The sequence below is a fragment of the Myotis yumanensis genome, unplaced genomic scaffold (assembly GCF_028538775.1).
Source record: "Myotis yumanensis isolate MYYU_CA2020_CCGP unplaced genomic scaffold, mMyoYum1.0.hap1 SCAF_5, whole genome shotgun sequence".
NCBI classification, from domain to species: Eukaryota; Metazoa; Chordata; class Mammalia; order Chiroptera; family Vespertilionidae; genus Myotis; species Myotis yumanensis.
Genome location: NW_027223756.1, coordinates 63247706 through 63267492, shown reverse-complemented (window position 1 = coordinate 63267492; position 19787 = coordinate 63247706). Strand labels below are relative to the sequence as shown.

At 41.7% G+C, this 19787-nt stretch overlaps 1 pseudogene; it reads left to right on the top strand.

Moving 5' to 3' along the window:
• Positions 1-3037: 3037 nt before the first annotated feature.
• Positions 3038-6802, top strand: LOC139011386 (large ribosomal subunit protein uL11-like; annotated as a pseudogene).
• The last annotated feature ends 12985 nt before the right edge of the window (positions 6803-19787 follow it).

Genomic DNA, 19787 nt, shown 5'->3' with positions numbered 1-19787 from the left:
AAATACAAATAGGTGTGGGTGTAATATAGCGATTTAGGTATGCATACCGGCCCCTGGGAGAACTCGAAGAGGGCCAAGGCCAGTCAGGGGTCCTGCAGGACCCAGCACCTCACATCCTGGGGCTCCCCTAGCCCACATCTTCCTGCTTCAGGCTGCCTCCAAGGACCTAGTGTGGTTCCTGAAAGTCCAGGGTGTCTTCTGTGTCTGAGTTCCTCTTCACGCCCCACCGTTTAAGCCATTCTGGGGAGATATGGAGCACAGTGCTCCCGTTCCTGGGGTCCACTCCCAGCAGACTGAAGCCTTGGGTGACACAGGACAAGCCACAGAGGTTTTCTTTTCCTTCCTTCCTTCCTTCCTTCCTTCCTTCCTTCCTTCCTTCCTTCCTTCCCTCCTTCTCTTCAATTAGAAATGAATCTATACTTTAGTAGTTCCTATTCCAGTTTATCATCATTCCAGCTCAACTCTGTCTGTAAAATTCCTATAATAATAATCTTGTTTTGTTTCAATTATAGAACCCAAACAAACCCAGATCCCTCCCTCCCTCCCTTCCTTCCTTCCTTCCTTCCTTCCTTCCTTCCTTCCTTCCTTCCCTCCTTCTCTTCAATTATAAATGAATCTATACTTTAGTAGTTCCTATTCCAGTTTATCATCATTCCAACTCAACTCTGCCTGTAAAATTCCTATAATAATAATCTTCCCTCCCATGCTCATCCCTGCCCCCCAGTGACATGGACAGGACACACAGCCCTGACTCCTAACTATTCCGAGAAGCCAGGATCCTGGGCCCATGTTCTTACAAGTCCATCTGGCCGCCCTGTCCCCTCTTCCCCCGCAGCACACTCACACTTTCCCTGTCACCTCTTGTGCTAACACCTCTCTCCAGGCCACTTCCCTCCCAGAACACAGACTCGGGCTCCCTCCTGTCCCCCCTGCCCTGCTCACAGAAAGCTGCTGTGTCCCACATTCTTTCCTGGAGGGCGGGCAGCTACAGAAGAACATTTCACACGTGATGGAAAACCACGGGAGACTGAAGGTTTGAAAGCCTTGTTTGTAGAGGAGAGAGGCCGCCTGCCTGCCTGCCTCTGCCGTCCAGCTGAGCTGCTGAATCATGGAGCCCTTCCGGCCTCCTTGCCGTAGGGACTGATGTCTGTCAGGGTCTTATTCCCTAGCCCCTCCTACCCTGCCCTCCCCACTCACATGGAACATGCTTCAAAACGCAATAACCTCTACAGCCTGCACTCTGTTCCCACTGGAATCGGCATTTTTAATCCTTGAAGACGGTATTGAGCAGCAGGCTAAGGCATCTCCGTGTAGCTTATTCCCCTGGCCCAAGGCTTCCACAAGCAACCCTGCCTATCAGACCCCCGCCCCCCCCGCCCCAAACAGTGTGAGTTTGCCTGAGAGCACATTGAAAGCCATCAAAAACATTGAGGTCTAGGGTCAAAGCATTTGGGTGCTTTTCTACTTCAGGAGAGATCCTGAGGGTGCCTTAGACCTCCTTAATGAAGGGCACATTCTCAGGAAAGATGGGCAGCATTCAGTTGGAAGGTAAGCAAGCTTGACCCCCTACTGTATGTGTATGGTTGGTGTGGCCTTTGGGACAAATGACAGGACGTGGGGTGCTCTCTCCTGCTCCGACCACCCTACCTGACTCTCTCCTTTTCTCCTCCCCTTTGAGAATTTCCAAATGACGTAGGAAACCGAACCATGTGAGTAAAACACAGCATCCGGAAGCTTTAGCGTTTGTGGTGTCTGCTGCCACAAAGAATGAAAAAAAAAATCTTGAAGGGTGATATTTATATGGTGAGTGTGGATAGCAATTATGTTTTGATTGGGTTCTGAATTTCCAGGTGGATAGTAGAGGAGTGTGTGTGTGTGTGTGTGTGTGTGTGTGTGTGTGTATTGGGGGGCGGGTCCTAACCTCCTCCAGCCCCTGCCCCCCAGGACTGCATTTTTCAAGCAAAGAATAAAGGAAGCTTTTTTTATTTCTTTCTTCCTTTCTTTTTTTTTTTTTTTTGCAAAGGTTGGCTTCCAGCTCCCATTGTAAATTTATGCCCCTGACACTGAACAATACGTTACTCGTACCTGTGTCAGACAGGGGAGGAGTGGCTTGTCTCAGCTTAGGCTTCACCAGGCTCACAGTGATAACCAATGTTCCGACACCTCCCCCCTCCCCCATTCCTCATTTCCTTGTTCGCCCCCAGAGGTATGTGTATTTCATTTTAAAGTGCTTAGAGACTACAGCAATATGCGCTATATAAATAATAAATGGAATGCAATCGAATTGGAAAAGTCTTGGACCCCTGATTTTGGCTTACCTCCCAAAACAGACAGATTCAGACATGTGAAAGCTGCTTCTTCCACAGGCCGGGGTTTATTTTTCTCTCCCTTTCTCGGGACTGTCATTTCATATACTTGTGGGGATCCTGGTGTGCCTGTTCGGAGGTTAGGGGAAGTTCACAGCCTTCCATCTCTATTGTTCACAGTGGATGGGCTCAACGTGGAATTTCCCTGCCTATGGGATACAATGAATAAAGTCAGGGAAGGGAGAGCAGGGGGGAAAGGGTGGCGTCTAATAGGATGGGATCAATCAAAACCAACAATAAGCAGGTGCTTACTTTGTACCAGGCATTGTGCTTGGGATACAAAGGACATTGAGAAACGAGCTCCATTTCCAAAAGACAAGCGAGGCGCCATGTGCAGTTCTCACATGCAGCCAAGTATGATGGATGTTCCGAGGGAGGCGGTGGCCCAGGGGGAGGAGTGCATTTCATTCCAGAAAGGCTTCCTACTCGGGTCTTAGGTCGGATTTTGGAGACGTGAAGGACAAGCATTTGATGGAGAAAATACTTATTCTGCATATTCAGAGCTATAGAAACAGAAAAGCAACAGTGTGTGTGGGGAACCCATGGCAGCGGGGTAAAGAGGCGGAGCCCAGGTTGAAGAGGAATGAAAGGAAGGCAGTCACTTCAGGAGGTCCTTCCTTCTGGACGCTTCCTAATGGATTCTCACCTGATCGTCCACACAGCCCGGTGAGATGGATACTATCCTTATCCACGTAAGCAAACTGGAGGGTGAAGTATCAGCACAGGCTGGGACTTGAACCCGGGCCTTCTGAGCCTGCGGCCAGTGCTCGGTTACTGCTGTCCATATGCCCTTTCCATGGCCTCAGAGCCAGGACTCAGGGTTTGGGGCTTCCTTATGGACAGTAGGAGCCACTGAAGACGCTTTCAGGAGGGGAGAAATACAGCCAGGCCAGAAAAGAGAATCTTCTCCAATACGCTCAATTCCTTCGTGTATGAAAGGGCCTCAGAGCAAGGGGTGCAGATGGGGCAGTCGGCAGGCAGGGGCAGCGCTCATTTCCTGACTGCCCTTTTAATATATCTGTTCTATTTAATAATCTGGTAGAAGATTCTAGATGATTCTCTAATAACCAGAAGTTCATCGAATGTTTAAAGTAACCTGATGTGTGCAGCAGCTGAGGTGACTTCCCCGCTCTTTGTTTGGTTTTCAAAGGATGAATTACATTAAAGGCACCAATTCCAAACTTAGTGCAAATTAAAGTCACTGAAACATCCAGTGCCAGAGCACTCGTGCGAGGCTGGTGATGGAGGAGTTGGGAGAATCATTGGGAAAAGTAATTTGGAATTAGAGACCAAGACCTACAAATGTTACTTTTTGGAAATTTGGAAACCTGTGTAACCCAACGTGTTTATTTTCTCATTATATAATAATAGAAAATAAACAAAAATTGCTGTATTCCCTTAATAAAATATTGTACATTTATTAAAATAGAAGATATCAGCACCAGGTCAGACTATGGAAAATTTATAATGTAATGTTATATGAAAAAAAAATTGAGTATATGATTATAGTTTTTTTAAAAAAAAATCTGTATATGTATTAGTAACTACAGGAGGAAAATATAAAAAATGGTTATTGTACTGACTTGCACTTTTTTTTTCTTTAAAATTCTGGTCCTCTTGTTTTGACCATTTTCTAAGGGTATTATTTTCTAAATGTCATGGTTGTAGACAGAGGCAATGAGGATGGAAGGGGACAGGAAACCCATTACCAAGAACAGTAATATCAAACCACAATCGATGCTTTTTACTCTAAGTACTAGCAAAGGAAATACAGTTGTTTGTTTTATCAAACCAGAAATGCTTGGTATTGACTGCAGGGAACACATAGAACTTCTTTTTTCAAATGTACGCTTTGTATCTGTAATCAGGAAAACACCCCCGTTATTTTTTTCAGTTGCAGATGCCTTCATCTGTCTGAATAGGTTTATTAAGGGCAGCCCTGCCTAAAGGCAAAGAAATGGACAAGAATGTTAAAGTCTCTTTTAGGGGCACAATTCTATGACTATCATCCTAGACATTCACAGCTATTACAGAATAAAGAAAATAAATAGCTGTAAAGGAAATAATGGAAGCATGGCTAAGAGTGCTTTCTCTCTGGTTAAAAACATAATTACAGGATGGAGGGAAATATACCTTTCTTAACTGGCACATTATAAAAATGTAATAATATAAGAATAACTAAAATAATAACGAACAATACTTTACAAGGTATTTTCACACCCATTACCTTTGCAGTTTTATATAATATAAAGTACCATATTGGTCCACAAATGACTATAATGCCTTTAATTTGCCTTCCCACTTTAATTATAGGATAATCATTATGATGAAAATACAATAGTTAAAAAAAATCTAAGTGCAGATGTCATTGTGATAGGTACTTTCCAGAATAATACATCTTGAACATAGACCTAATCTGTGAGAGTTTATGTTCTAAAATGGATAGTGTGGATGGAGACATATATCAGAGGACAGACAGCTCAGTAAGATGAAGGAAAAAGAGAGAAAAGACAAAGGCATGACTTGGAGAGAACTGCCAGTAGACACACATGAGTCTCAAATACAATACCGATTCTCACTTCCCTATGCTTTAAAGTTCTGTAAAAGGCTGGCGGTTGAGTCTATTCTTTTTTTTTTTTTTTTTTTTTTTTTTTTTTATCCTCACCCAAGGGTATTTTTTTCATTGATTTTAGAGAGAGTGGAAGAGAGAGGGAAAGACAGAGAAATATCGATGTGAGAGAAACACACTGATTGATTGCCTCCTGCATGTGTCCCATCCAGGGTCCGGGGAGTCTGTGGGCTGATTGCTCTATCCACTGAGCCAAACCGGCTAGGGCTGGTTGAGATTATTCTTTGTCACAGACCCCAGAAAACAAGTTTCCCTGGTTCTACATCCTAAAACATGATTGTGAATCTAAGAATAATAAAATATAGGGTCAAGTATTTTTAACATAGGGTAGAAGTTGATAAGAGCTGATTTTAAAATGCAGATGAGTTTTGTGAACAAACATTGGGGGGTGGACAATGTCTGAGCAGGGAGGGGAGGCCATCACTGGGTTAAATAATGAGACATCGAGGACTGGCTTCCCAGAGATGGGCAGGGGGCGGACGTGGTGGGTTCTTCCCCCTGAGTATACAGATGCTGTGTGCCTGGCGCTAGAAGCTGACCTCAGGGATTCTTTGGGGTGAGAGAAAGGACCTAGAGCACGCATGAGAGTGTTCTCCAGTCATGCCGAGGCCCAGGGCAGATCCGAGGGGAGGCAGAGGGGCCCCCCGGTGCCCAGCCACAGCACAGTGAATCCTGCCATAAGTGGGCTGTGCAGACTCCTGCCAGACCTGACCGTTGAGCTCAGGGCACCCACCAGCTCTGGGTGGGCCAAGTTAATATCCGGGAGGAATCACGTATGTTCTGAAGTTGCCATGAGAGGGACCAAGACAGATTTCTAATTTTACCAGCCAGGCCAGAGAAGGGAATGAACTCGGGAGGAGGAACTCTAGTGAGGAGTCCAATGACCAGGATGGGACCAAAAAGGGCACCAACTCAGAGGCCGTATGGGGGGAGTAGGGCACTGCTTCCCAGTCAGTCCCACACGGAGACTCACACTGATTCCCATTGGGGATCTTCGTCCTTGCTGCCCACGTCAGAACTGGAGCGCAGCTGAGCCTCCAGTGGTGTCAGGGGACCAGCACTCGGCAGGTGAAATCCACTCTCAGAGGAGCTGGATCCCGAAGCCCAACGATCGGACCTGGGGGCTAAATAGGAAGGAATCTCATTCTCCCAGACATTGGAAGAGGCCTAAGAGTAATGGTGGTTTAAAGGGGGAATAGTGGGCGGAGGTGGCGTAGAATAGGAAGATAAAGCATCTTCAGGCTTTTTCGGCGTTCAGCTCAGAAGAGGCTTAGGTGCAATTTTCTTCCATCGTCCAGAATCCGGGTTCATCCGAAACCACCTGCCTCGAAGTCCTATACCTGAAGGGGACTGGTGGGGAAGTGGGTGCCACGTCTGCCCTAGCCCCCAAGATCGGTCCCCTGGGCCTGTCTCCAAAAAAGGCTGGTGATGACGTTGCTAAAGCAACCGGTGACTGGAAGGGTCCGAGGATTACAGTGAAACTGACCCTTCAGAACAGACAGGCCCAGCTGGAGGCAGTGCCTTCTGCTTCTGCCTTGATCACCAAAGCCCTCAAAGGACCGCCAAGAGACAGAAAGGAGCAAAACAAAACAAAACGAAACACGAAGCACAGTGGGAATATCACTCTTGATGAGGTTGTCAGCATTGCCCGACAGATGCGGCACCGACCTTCAGCTAGAGAACTCCCTGGAAGCATTAAAGCGATGCTGGGACTGCCCAGTCTGTGGGCTGCAATGTTGATGGCCGCCACCCTCATGACATCATAGATGGCATCAACAGTGGTGTGGTGGAATGCCCAGCTTATTAAGCACTGCAAAGGAAAATGTTGCAATTGAAGATCATTTAACAATAAAAAAATAAAAAGGGTGCATTTTCTGAATAGTTGTATCTAGAAGGAGCCGCCAACATGTGAACATCTGAGGGTCTCTGGAAGCGCAGAGAGGTGGCCCTGCAGTCACCCTGGGATTCAATCCTGGGCAAAGCAAACCAGCAGCATCACCTCTCCCCATGACATTCCTAACCACAGGCAAATGCCACTCCCAAGGCCCTTTCATAGAGTCGTATCTAGTGTATATCCAAACACACTGACTGTGCTGGAGAAGTGGTGGGGAAAGGAATACAACCAGACAACATTAGGAAAAAGCCAAGGCCCTGAACTTGGGTCTCTGCTGGGCGAATCTCACCACTCCTCGTGCCCTCAGCTGTGGGAGCTGGCCCCGGGCCTGTGTGTGTCTCCCTGCGCCCTTGGAACCCTCGGGCCTGACACCCTGAGGCCTCACTACTTCCCCAAACACAGACACCTGCCTCACCCTGAGCCTGGGGACGCTGCTGCCCTGGGTGGTATCCGGGGACACTTGCTGGTGAGGAGCCGGGAGAGATGTGATACAGGGTCCTTCATGAATCCTTTGACTCAAATGATGGGCTTGTAAGAGAAGTGAGCGTTCTAGAGCTCACACAGCAGCAGCATTGTGGACACAGAGGGCAGCTTCTGGAAGAACTGCAAATGTCTTCTCACTGATGCCCGGGGCCGGGCAGGGTTGAGTGAGGTTGCCAACATCAGCAGCTGGAAATAATGGTGGTACAGAGGCGGCAGTGGCAGAGAACCAGAGTGAGGGTGGGAGACACAGCACACATCTGCAGGAATGAGTGGCAGGTGCAGGCCAGGTGTGTGTGGAGAGAGAGCTGGACCACGGTGGAACCTCACTGGCCGCCAAGAGGAGACAGGACCACCCAGAGATCCTTCCAGAGGCTCGGTGATTCCACTGCAAGGAACTGAAAACCAGAGGCTGCTTTTTATTATCTTTGAAACGATCGAGTTATGACTTGGTTGTCCCCGGCCAGTCTGCGATGGCCTAGAAAGCATGGGTTCCATGGATTTGAAACTAAAATAATTAACTTTTGCCACATTAAAGTAATTTAATTTGTTTAATATTTTCCCTTATTAATAAGCCACTATTTTAAAATACCTATTCCATACTCATCATTATGATAGGATAGGGGGTTTACCCATATATAAAAGACTTCACTATCCCTCTTTTTCAGGCAAGGAAATCGACACTCAGAAAGATTAAGTGAGACTCAAACCCAGGTCTGGTGCCTGGGTCTCAAACCCAGGTCTTCCCACCATTGCCCCACCCTTTTACTTTTACTGTGTACAGCGTGATGTCTCAACTGACTGTCTGGACTGGTCTTGAAAATTGCTCTTGCTACGGGTCCATTTCTCTCTAGTTCATTCACACTGATTGCGCTTTTAAATGCTCTGTACCCAAAACAAGTCGATAAAAATGTATGAAGGCATTACCATTTGATTTAAGTGTATCTACTTATGACTCAACCCCACAAAGATAATTGCAGAATAAGATGTTAGGGTGGCTTTGCAAAGCATAGTTTCAGTGCTTTTGTTTTCAAGATCAACAAAAGGGAAGATACTGAGCAGAAATAGGAGGCTTGCAGCACGTACTGAAAGCCGGACTGACTCAGTGGGTTATTTAGCTTCTTTGTGTCCCCAAAATAAAGAAACTGGTCTTGAAGACAGTGGTGTTTTCCTTGTCTTTTTTCATTGAAGTTCATTCCTTAAGCTTTCGTTTTCATTGGTTAATTTATGTACATACTTGCAGGGATAATGTGAAAAGATAGCTGTAAGAGTGTTAACTTTAATATTTGAAATGTATTATTAATAAGAGTCGATGTATAAATAATGAAGAGCGCAATGAACAATGAATGTTTTTGAACCAACAAAATCGGTTGAGCAGTGGTTAGAGCAGAGTGCCTGATGCCTGGTGTGCCATGGTCTGCATTCTCCAAATCTTAGCAAGGCCAAGGATCACGCGGAACCAGAAAAACGTATCGGGGGAACTTTGAAACATTACAAGTGAATTGTCTGCAAAGTCTTCCTGAAAAAGCAAAACCAAAACAACTTGTAGGGAAGTTAAAGCAAGCTATTAGTAGCCTCACTACTATTCTCTCTCAATGATCATTTTAGTATTGAAAAGAAATTCCTCCCTTACATCTTCTATTTTAATTTGCAAAATACAAGTCAAGTAGGCTAGAAACTACTAAGGAAAATCATACTGCTGATGCCAGTGAGCTTCTTGGAATTCTTCATTGTTTGTTGTTTGAAAGAGATACAGATGAATAATAAATATTGTTTTCTTTTATCTTACTCAAAAATGAGGCTGGCAGGACTGTTAAAAACACATTGTTGGCATTCATGTTAATTTCTTCATATATATTGCTTAGCTCTCAAATTACATTAATGTGACACAACATTGAGTTTCCTATTTGGTTCTATACCTTTGCATTAATAACGCATGCAGTTATTTGCAAAGAAAATTTTACATTCCTAGGGAGATGTATTTGGTTATGGGACTTTAGAGTGTTTCAAGTTATACCTAGCCACATACACTTTAAGACTACCTCTGTACTAAAATGCTCATTAATCCATAGCTCTGAGCATTTGCATTTTTATTATGGAAGGGCCCTGAGCAAAGGTGCCTTGCTCATTACTCTCTAAAAGGATTTCCTTTTAGGCCTCTGCCTTAGTCTTTTCAGAGTACCATAACAAAATAGCATAAGTCGTGTGGCTTGTAAACAGCAGACATTTATTTCTCTGGAGCCTGGGGAATCCAAGATCAAGGCATTGGCAGATTCAGGGTCTGGTGAGGAGCCCACTTCCTGGTTCCTTGAGGGCCATCTTCTCACGGTGTCCTCACATGATGGAAGGGGTCAGGGATCTCTCTGGGGTCTCTTTTGTATGGGCACTAATTTCATTCATGAAGGGCTCCAACCTCATCATATAATCACCTCCCAAATGCCCCACCTCCAGATACCCCCACATTGGGAAGTAGGTTTCAATGTATAAATTTGAGGGGGGAAGGGACACAAACATTCAGTCCATAGCAAACTGATAGGTGATTTTGCGCATTTCACAATGACTAGAGGCCCAGTCGCAGCACCTATTTTGGAGAGGGAGGGGCGGGGTGAAATCTACTTTCTAACTTCAAAGTAAATGACCTGGATATCTCTAGACGAGTTCATCATAACCTGTTTCCTACCATGAAGGGAAACGTCTTTTCATAGTAAAGAAAACTGAGATTTTTGATGTGTTTATTTCTTCAGTCAATTTTGTAAAGCTATGTTTCTCTATAGTACATAAGCTTCATAACAATGGAGGGTGTTTGTATTTTAGAGACTGGAAGTATTCAAGCACTATATTGCTTTCCTCTATCTTTTGGCATGGTTGGAAGTGAAATTATACCATGATAATTATGTGTTTAAGAGTCATTTAAAATATATAACCAAAGGGGACTTGTACCCCTATATTCATTACAATCAGGTAGGTTCTAATTGAAAATAAGTCAGAGATTTTAAGAAAGGAAACTTTTGACTGATTAAAACGCTGTAAGATATAGAGAACTCACTGGGAAGTTGATTTGTGTTATCTTCTGTGAGTTCTATTGGAGAGTAAAAATATCATATGAGAAAAGATTGCTTGAAAACAAAGGTACTGTGAATAATTTATTGGAGAAATAAGTCATTGCTTTTACTAGAGGGGAAAAATGCCACATCTGAGTGAACAAGATGCAGGCAAGGCCTCCACAGCAGTTGAACACCACTTGTATGACCAGAATAACAGTGAACTGGATTATTCGTATGACAGTTGTTCTCTCTCCTCTCCCTCTTCCTCCAATTATGTTGCCATTTCTAGGTTCCACCACATCTCCCAGCCCCAAAAGTTAGAAACAACGTCCTATCTTTTCCCAAATCTGAATATCTCCTTCTCCTCACACAATGTTTTCCAGCTAGCTTTTCCTTCTTAATGTCTACCAAATGAGTATACTCTGGCAGATTATTTATAGCAATCTGATAACCTTCTAGGACACTTGTGGTGATATGGTTAAAAATGAGACCAGTGATTCAACAATTGAAAATTACTAAATAGTTTCTCAAGAGAAACTGTTGACAACTGCTTTAAGTTTTATTTGGGATAACTCCTTCCCTCATGACCCTGAGAGTCGTGAAGATCATAAGGAACAAGTGACTATAAATCTTTTATAGCATCTTTACGTGTTTTGCTGCTCTTCTCAGCGTAAGGTAGGTGCCATGGAAACAATGACAATGGCTAAACTCAGCTAGAAATACTTGCTGTTATATATGCCACATGTGAGATATGGTTCTTTCCTTCCTTCAAAGCAGGAAGGAAGAAATCTGAAGAGTAACATTCTAATGACACTGTAATTCATTCATGTTCATTGCAAGAATTATTATGTCTTGAGATTTTGCTATTTGTTGGATCTTATTGCCTTCATTTTAAAAACATATATTTGTATTGATTTCAGGGAGGAAGGGAGAGGGAGAGAGATAGAAACATCAATGATGAGAGAGAATTATCGATCAGCTGCCTCCTGTATGTCCCCTTCCCCGCCTCCACCCCCCCTGCCACCGCGATTGAGCCCACAACCAGGCATGTGCCCTGACCAGGAATCCAACTGTGACCTCCTGGTTCATAAGTCATCGCTCAACCACTAAGCCACACCGGTTGGATTGCCTTCGTTTTTAACACAAGGAAATGGAGGTTATCAGAAGTTAAATAACTTTATAAGGGTCACTTAGATAAGATCCAGATTGGGGCAAGTCTGATATCAGAGTCCTCTGCTATGTGGCCCTCAATCATTAGTGGCTCAATGCGTATCTTTACTACCCTCATTGCCCACTTCTTTCTCAATAATCCTAGTGGTTTCCACCTTTTGATTCTACAGAAATAATATTATTTAATCCTAAAATGGTTTTAGCAAAATTTGTAAATTTTCAGTCCTCGAAATTCTAGTTACATTTTACACAACTTCCAATTCCCAGAAATGTGACATATTACATAAGTTGAGAGACTGTTGCTGTAAAACACCTATTATTGCTGAAAAGAAATAATTATTACACAGCTGATTGGTAAGTGATATCTGCAGGAGACAAAAATAAATAGTGTAGGAGCTGTAGGTGCTACAATCCCGGGGAAATGTGGTGTGGCAGGAATGTGTGCTTTCCTACATCTAGGAGTTGGGATTTAAATGTGCTCAGGGTGTGAGACCTTAGGCTGTGAGCTCATGCAAAATACAGAGTTAGAATCAATAAATCTGCATGAATTCAGGACCCTCAAAAAGCTGTCTGTAGTAAAAGTATGAACTATTTTTAAAAAGCCACCTTCCCTGTAGCACATGGAGTCAACAAAGAAGCTTGTCAGTTTGGATTCTAAGTGGAAGGAAAGTCTCCCCTGAGAATCTGTAACCTTATCCAGTTCTTACTCTGGTTTGGAATTTGAATTTATACCAGGGTTTGGAACCATTTTCCTTAAAGGAAATGTAAATATTACCCGCTTTAAGGGCCACACAGTCTCCATTGTAGCTATTCAACTCTGCCAGTGTAGAATGAAAGCTGCTGTAGACAATATGTAAACAAATGGGCATGTTTGTGTTTCAATAAAACTTTATTTACAGGCGGTGGGGGAGGACGAAGACGGTAAATGGGGTCAAATACATGGTGGCAGAAGGAGACTAGATTTCGGGTGGTGAGCATAAAATTAACTATACAGATGCATTATATTAGTAAGTGTACAACTAAAATTTATACAATGTTATTCACCAGTGTTACCCCAACAAATTTAACAATCCAATTAAAAAGAGAGCAAAGGACCTAAATAGTCACTTCTCCAAAGAGGACATACAGATGGCCAATCGACATATGAAAAAAAATGCTCAAAGTCATTAATCATTAGAAAAATGCAAATTAAAACCACAATGAGATACCACCTCACACCTGTCAGAAAGGCTATCCTTAATTTTAAAATTTTTTAAATCTTTTTTATTTTAATTAATTAATTAATTTTTAAAAAATCTTTATTGTTGAAAGTGTTACATATGTCCCCATTTTTTTCCCCATTGACCCCTTCTAGCCTGCCCCTGCCCACCCCAGGCCTTCACCACCCTACTGTCTGTGTCCATGGTTTATACATATATGCATACAAGTTCTTTGATTGATCTCTTCCCACCTACCTCCGCCTAATAATAAAAAAAAAAATGTAAACTTTATTTACAAAAGAGGAGGTGGTTTGCTGAATGCTGATTTATAATGTCTGCCTGGTCTAATAGACTACAAGTCAAAACTCTGATATAAAAATTGGTCCTGTCCAGTCATAACTCTAAGGCTCCTGAACAAAGCAAACATAACAACTGCTCTGAAGGGATCACCTATTCGCTCAGGCTGAGGGATGCCCTCACTGAAGATGAACACACACTCCTGGATACAAAGCCTGTAAGGAAACAGTTCACCATGTCTGAGACTCTGCAGACACAATAATTAGGAGGATTGGGTTCCCTGAGACTTTCAGATAACAGAACTAATAGATAAGGACTATAAAATAAATATAATGTGAGTAAGGGCATAAAGGATTCTAAAATATGAGAAAATAATAAGAGGCTAGAAAAAAAACCAGCATGTTGATTGGAAAAAATAATTAAATATAATTTCTATAAATGAAAAGCAAAAGTCATTGAAATGAAATATTAATAGAAAAGATAAAAAAAAAGAAGTGAGCCTTAATAAACTCTAAGTTATGTCTGAGGAAATTATCCATATTACATAACTTGAAGAGATGGAATATATAAAAGAGAGGTACATTGGGATGGAAAAGAAAATATCTAATTTCCAACTACCCTTATACAACTTATGGGACTCTTGAGAAAGAGAATCAGGACAATGTGAGAAATGTAATATTGAAAGATACAATATTTGAAAAATGTTTAGAATTGCCAAAAGATGTATTCTCAGATTCATGATTCCCAGTGAGACCTAAGCAGAATAGTTTAAAAGCGATTAGTGAAAAAAGACCAATTACTGACAAAGGAATGATCATTTCTTTGGAATGACTCCAGACTCCTTAACAGTAAAAACAGAAGCAAAGGCAGTGGAAATAATTTTAAAGTACTAAGAGAAAAATCCATGTCAGAATTCTGTATGCAGTTAGATAATCATTTGAGGGTGAAAAAAAATTAATGTGTTAGACCACCACTTCATAACACTGATTACTTTATCCTTCCTAAAGCTCTCCCTCTTTCCTGATTATCCATTTCTTCTTAGTGATGATGTCTCTGTTCTTTTCCACCAAACTGTGAAAATTTCAAGAAAACTTCTAGGCTTTCTGCCCTTCTTCGTCATTTGTCCTCAAGTCTTCAAGTCTGTGTGACTTGCAGATTCGTGTTTCTTTTGCCCATATCTCACCTGGGTCATAAGGCAACAGGAAATGCCCAGTTCATTGTGTGACTGAAAGTGTTTCAAGTAGCTTTTACCGTCTCTCCATGTTGCCACCAGTGGCTAAGTTAGGTATCTTTTCCGTGTCTCTATGTCTTTCAATGCCATCATCAGTTCCCAGTTACCTAACGTTAAAAGCGTGGGAGTTATTGCCCCTCTTCCCCTCCATTCTCATGTCTGATCTGTTACTACAACTTCTTATATTTATTCAAAACATTAACTTGTTCTTATTATAACATCACTTAATGTAGGTATTTTATTTCTATATTCATGAAGTGGCCAATAGCTTCCCCAAGGATTTCCCGATCCTGGTCTTGACCTCTTCTGATCTAGACCAAAGACTGGTGCCAGGTCACAGCTACTTTCTTCTTGGTAATCACCTCCCTTGGTCTGCATTCTTCATAAGTAAATATCCAGCTTTATCACATCGACATTGAAATGTCCTGATGTCCTGGACCTGTAGTTTGAACTCACTTTATCAGTTTCATAATTCCCCTTAGATACTTCTGCATCTTACTTGGGACCATTTTGTGTTTCCTTCCTTAACTATGTTTTTGTTTCATGTCTTATATCTCATCACCTCAGAACCTTGTTTTCATTTTGTCAAGACTGAAACGATATTTTATAACTGACTGTATGAGCCCTCCTAAATTATATATATATGGTAGCATGGGGCTTTATAGGGAGTGTGTGTGTGTGTGTGTGTGTGTGTGTGTGTGTATGTTCCACATCTTTACCTCAGACCAAGGGAAGGGATGTCCTGAAAAAGAGGGAGCCTTTGTGGCCCCTCAGATCACATCGCTAGAGGCTGCTGTCTCTATTTCTTAGCTGCCCTGGGCTTCATGGCTCAGCTTCCCAACTCGATTAAAGTTCCTTAATAATTAAAAACAATACCAACACTGTCCTTCACCACTTTTGCATCTTCTTCCCCTTCTCTATATCTAAGTCTGGATACATAGAAGGTGCTTAATAAATGCTGGTTGAATAAATGACTAAGTATCATTTGTGAGTATCATAGCACAACGTAGTGAATCTTCCACTTGAACTGAGGTAGAGCCTTTGGGAGTCACCTCATCGGGGTTAATCATGAAACACCTCTGAGCAGACCTTTGGTGTCGTGGGTTACCTCTTGTGTTGGTCTCTCCTAGAATACATTTCCTTTTAATAAAAAATGACATCCTAGCTCTGGCCTTTTTCACTTTCTCTTGAGATGCTTTCAAAATTAGGCAATGGCAGAGGTCTTTAGGAAGTGTGGATTTATTTTTGTAACTGATTTTCCATCAAACGTGATATACCTTGATGTGATATTAGCCTTTTTCTCATACTCTTTAGCAGCTCGTTTTTATAAGTGTAAACATGATATGTATTTTTTCCTCAGTTTTTAATTTTTTTTTTCTGTGAAGCAAATACCTGAGATGTTTAATGCAAAATGTAATGTTTTGATTAGCCATTTAGATATTGTCTCCATTTTGTTAGACGCTGATGTTAGCAAGGGTGGCTTCCATCTGTCTCTCACGGTCTACTGGAAGCTTTGGAACCACAGTAGCAGTGATTGCCTATTTAGTGCCACAGAGAACAAAGCCTGCGATATTTTAAGCACCATTACTCTCAAAAAAAGGCAATGATTGCTAGCCTCCTTAAAGTACCAGTAAAGAGATGGTACTTTAAAGCAACAACAACAATTAATCATGACAGAAGGACTCAGATGGGGGGAAAGGACAGATGGATCTCGTCACAAACTACCCCTAACCTGAATTGCCAGTGCCCTACCATAAATAGAATGTTTGTATGAACACCGAGAGAGAAAAAAAAAAATCAGAGATAAAAATCTACAATAGTTTTTGCCATCAAATTTTTAGATGAACGTAATGATGAATACATTGATAACACAGTGAACACCATGAAGTTAAAAAAAATTTTGGCATAATAAACATCAACAGTCATCAAGTATTTAATTGATTCAGAGGTAATATAGACATTGGCAAAGGCTCAAATGTAAGCATGTTTAAGTTATTTTTAAGGTTCACTCTAGTATTACCATCATATTGCCTTGGGTAATGCCTGTTCCACTCTAACCTTGTGTGGCTTTAATAGTTCACTAAGACTTGCCCAGCTGGTGTGGCTTAGTGGTTGAGCGTCGACCTATGAACCAGGAAGTCACAGTTTGATTCCCGGTCAGGGCACATGCCCCGGTTTCAGGCTCGATCCCCAGTCTCTCTCATTATTGATGTTTCTATCTCTCACTCCCTCTTCCTTCCTCTCTGAAATCAATATATATATATAATTTTAAAATACGGTAGTTCACTAAGCCTTGACCTACATGGGGCAAACTTTTCTGAATGGTGATTAAGATTTAATGCCACATGATCCCTGGGCATTTTCAAATGTAAAGATGCACATAGGGTTTGGGAGAATCTTAAATTATTAATATCAACCAAACAATAGATAGGTGAATATTTTGCTAACTTTGTCGCTATTTCTTAGCTTTATATGTACATCTCCTTAGTCAGTGGTTCTCAAGCTTCCTAATGCCGCGACCCTTTAATACAGTTCCTCATGTTGTGGTGACCCCCAATTTCATTGTTACAAATTGAACATAATTAAAGCATAGTGATTAATCACAAAAACAATATGTAATTATAGATGTGTTTTCCGATGGTCTTAGGTGACCCCTGTGAAAGGGTCGTTCGACCCCCAAAGGGGTCACGACCCACAGGTTGAGAACCGCTGCCTTAGATGGTCGTCAGTAAGGCAATGTGTAATGTAATACAGTGTATGAGAAATGGTGCTCTAACCCCATGACAAGCTTTTTATCACTTAAATGTGTGCATTCTCACATATTCAGAATTTCCAGTATTGGAAAGGTAAGAGTGATGGATAGCTCTGTGCGTCAAAGAATACACATTTATGTGGTGACGATTGCTTTTTATGAAAGCTTTAGAAGGGAGATTTGCCAAGTGAGGGCTCATCTCCTCAGAACTCTGCATGATGTGCTACAACCACTCATCCCGGCCCCGTGCCAAGCCTCCGGTCAGCAGTGATGACGAGCGCTGCTGGCAACAGGCTTTTCAGAAAGAACAATCAAAACAGGCTCCGTTTGTTGCCCTGTGGACGGATTCCAAGAAACATTTTGGTCTCTGGATGATCAAAGCATGGTCTGATAGGCTAAGAATGCAATCACTGATATAATTAACTAATAATGTTTCAGCAAAAAAAAGTTATTAGTGACCACTTACCAACTCGTTTGCATGCTAATGTTTTTTGGGGGGCCGGAAAAGAAAGGCTTTTGAGACTTTTTTTTAATGTTAGAGTTATTTCTGGCTTGAGTTGTTGAGATAACATAAAGGGATTGTGCGTAGGTTACTAGTGCTCAGAGAATCCTGTGAGGTGGCTGGTAGAACCAGTGTGTGGTTTCTGGCACCTCAGTTCAGTTGCCTGGAATGACCTTCCTTTGAGGCCCTACAGCAGGCAAAGGGCAAAGGGAGGGGAGTAGCCTGGGACTTGTAGATTCCATTATGTGCCTGAAAGAAAGAAAGAAGATTCAGAACACCTGTTACCTCTCATGATCAACACGGTCATTTCTATTAAACTAAACCAAACATAGGCAGCAATGACCAACTTACCGCGAAAGAAAATGAAGCAAGTTCCTGGACTCAGGCCCTTTCCCAAGCTCTGAAAACTGACTGATGAAGATCCCTAAACGTGGGTGACTGCTTCCTGTTCACATCAGCTTCCCGGGAATTCCTTTTTCTTTTGTCACCATGAGGGAAGAGATTCTTTTTCTTTGTTGGCCCAGTGGGAGAGAAGACTAGAAGATTCTACTCCTACTTTCCATACTGTGCGCTGCGGTGAATGGTGGTTTGGGAACTAGGGGGGTACCCCCGCATCCTGGGTTGCAGGTTGCAATGTTTTCCCTCAGGAACAGTAGGGAACTAGAGTTCTTTGGTGCAGCTAGTGAGTAGGCTTACAAGGCCTGCTAGAGACACAACCACCATGTAAATTTTTATTTATTTATTTTTTAATTATAGTTGACATGCAATATTGTAGTATTAGTCAGGTGTACAACATTGTGATTAGACATTTGTATAACTTACAATGTGATCACCACAATAAATCCAGTACCCATCTGACACATAGCTATTACAATCTTATTGTCTATCTTCCCTATGCTGTATTTTACTGCCTGTGACTATTTCTATAACTTGCAGTTTTCACTTCTTAATCCCCTTAACTTTTTCACTCATCATTTTTAACATTGTTTCCCTAAGAATAGTTCCTTCTAAGTTCCAAATGGATTCACAAATATTTATGTTGAGAGTAAAAAACAGCAGTTGGTAGATTATAGACAACTTGAATTTGAATATCTCCCTTGTTCACCCTCTCCTTGGGGAATATTTATCTAATATATGTCTAATATTCCCCAGTTATTGACTATATTCCCTATGCTGTATTTTGCATCCCGTGACTGTTTTTATAACTTTCAGTTTTTACTTTTGAATCTCCTTAACTTTTTTGCTCACCATTTTCAATATTGTTTTCCTAGGGATATTTCCTTCTAAATTCCAAATGAATTCACAAACATTTGTTTTGAGAGTAAGAAACAGCAGTTGGTAGATTATAGACAACTTGAATTTGAATGTCTCCCTTGCTCATCCTCTCCTTAGGGGATATTTTTCTAATATCTTCCTAATATTCCCCAACCTTCCTTACTGGGCATTTCTTGTTTGTTTGTTTTTCTTTTATGGTATTTAAATTAATGTTCATCGTTAATTTTATAAATTCCGATTTCAGGGTCCCAAATTCTTCAGAGAACCATTGTACTAGTAATGGTATAAAAGTTCTAAAACTAAAGTTAGAATTTTAGTGGAAAGATGTGCTTTGATAAGTACAACAAAATGTGGTGAGTTGTGAGTTATGTTGGGTTACTCCTTCTAAATGTATGAAGGTCCACTCTTATTAAAACTTATGGACCATTTCCTATCTTTGTAAGGGCTTTGTTAGTCAGTCTCACAATGGTGCTGCTAGGAAAGTTAATATACAGCAAATTATTGTGATGGAGTACACGCCCCATTTGTCTTTTGTGCCGCCTTTGTGCTTTGCTGGAATCCACACAATGTCACATTTATGGAAAGAAGGTACATTGTTTCAGAAAAATAAATATTCTTCTCCTATACCACCTAATGTTCCTTCAAGCTCTCTTCAACCAAAAAAAAAAAAAAAAAAAAAAAAGTAAAATTCCACAATGGGTAGTAAAGCCAAGACACTACTATTAATCATTCATATATAATCAAACTTGAAAATTTTAAAATGAAAGGAAGTGAAAGCTCTCCCCTCTTTGCTCACCCCATTGCCATTCCCCCACCCCCCAGTTCAGTCATTTCCCCTCTAGGAAATAAGCTGGACTAAGAATATGTCCAAAATATGTCCTAAAGCAAATTGAATTTCAGAAGAGGCTTTCTGAAGCCTCTTGGTAATAAAAAGCCCCATTGATGTTG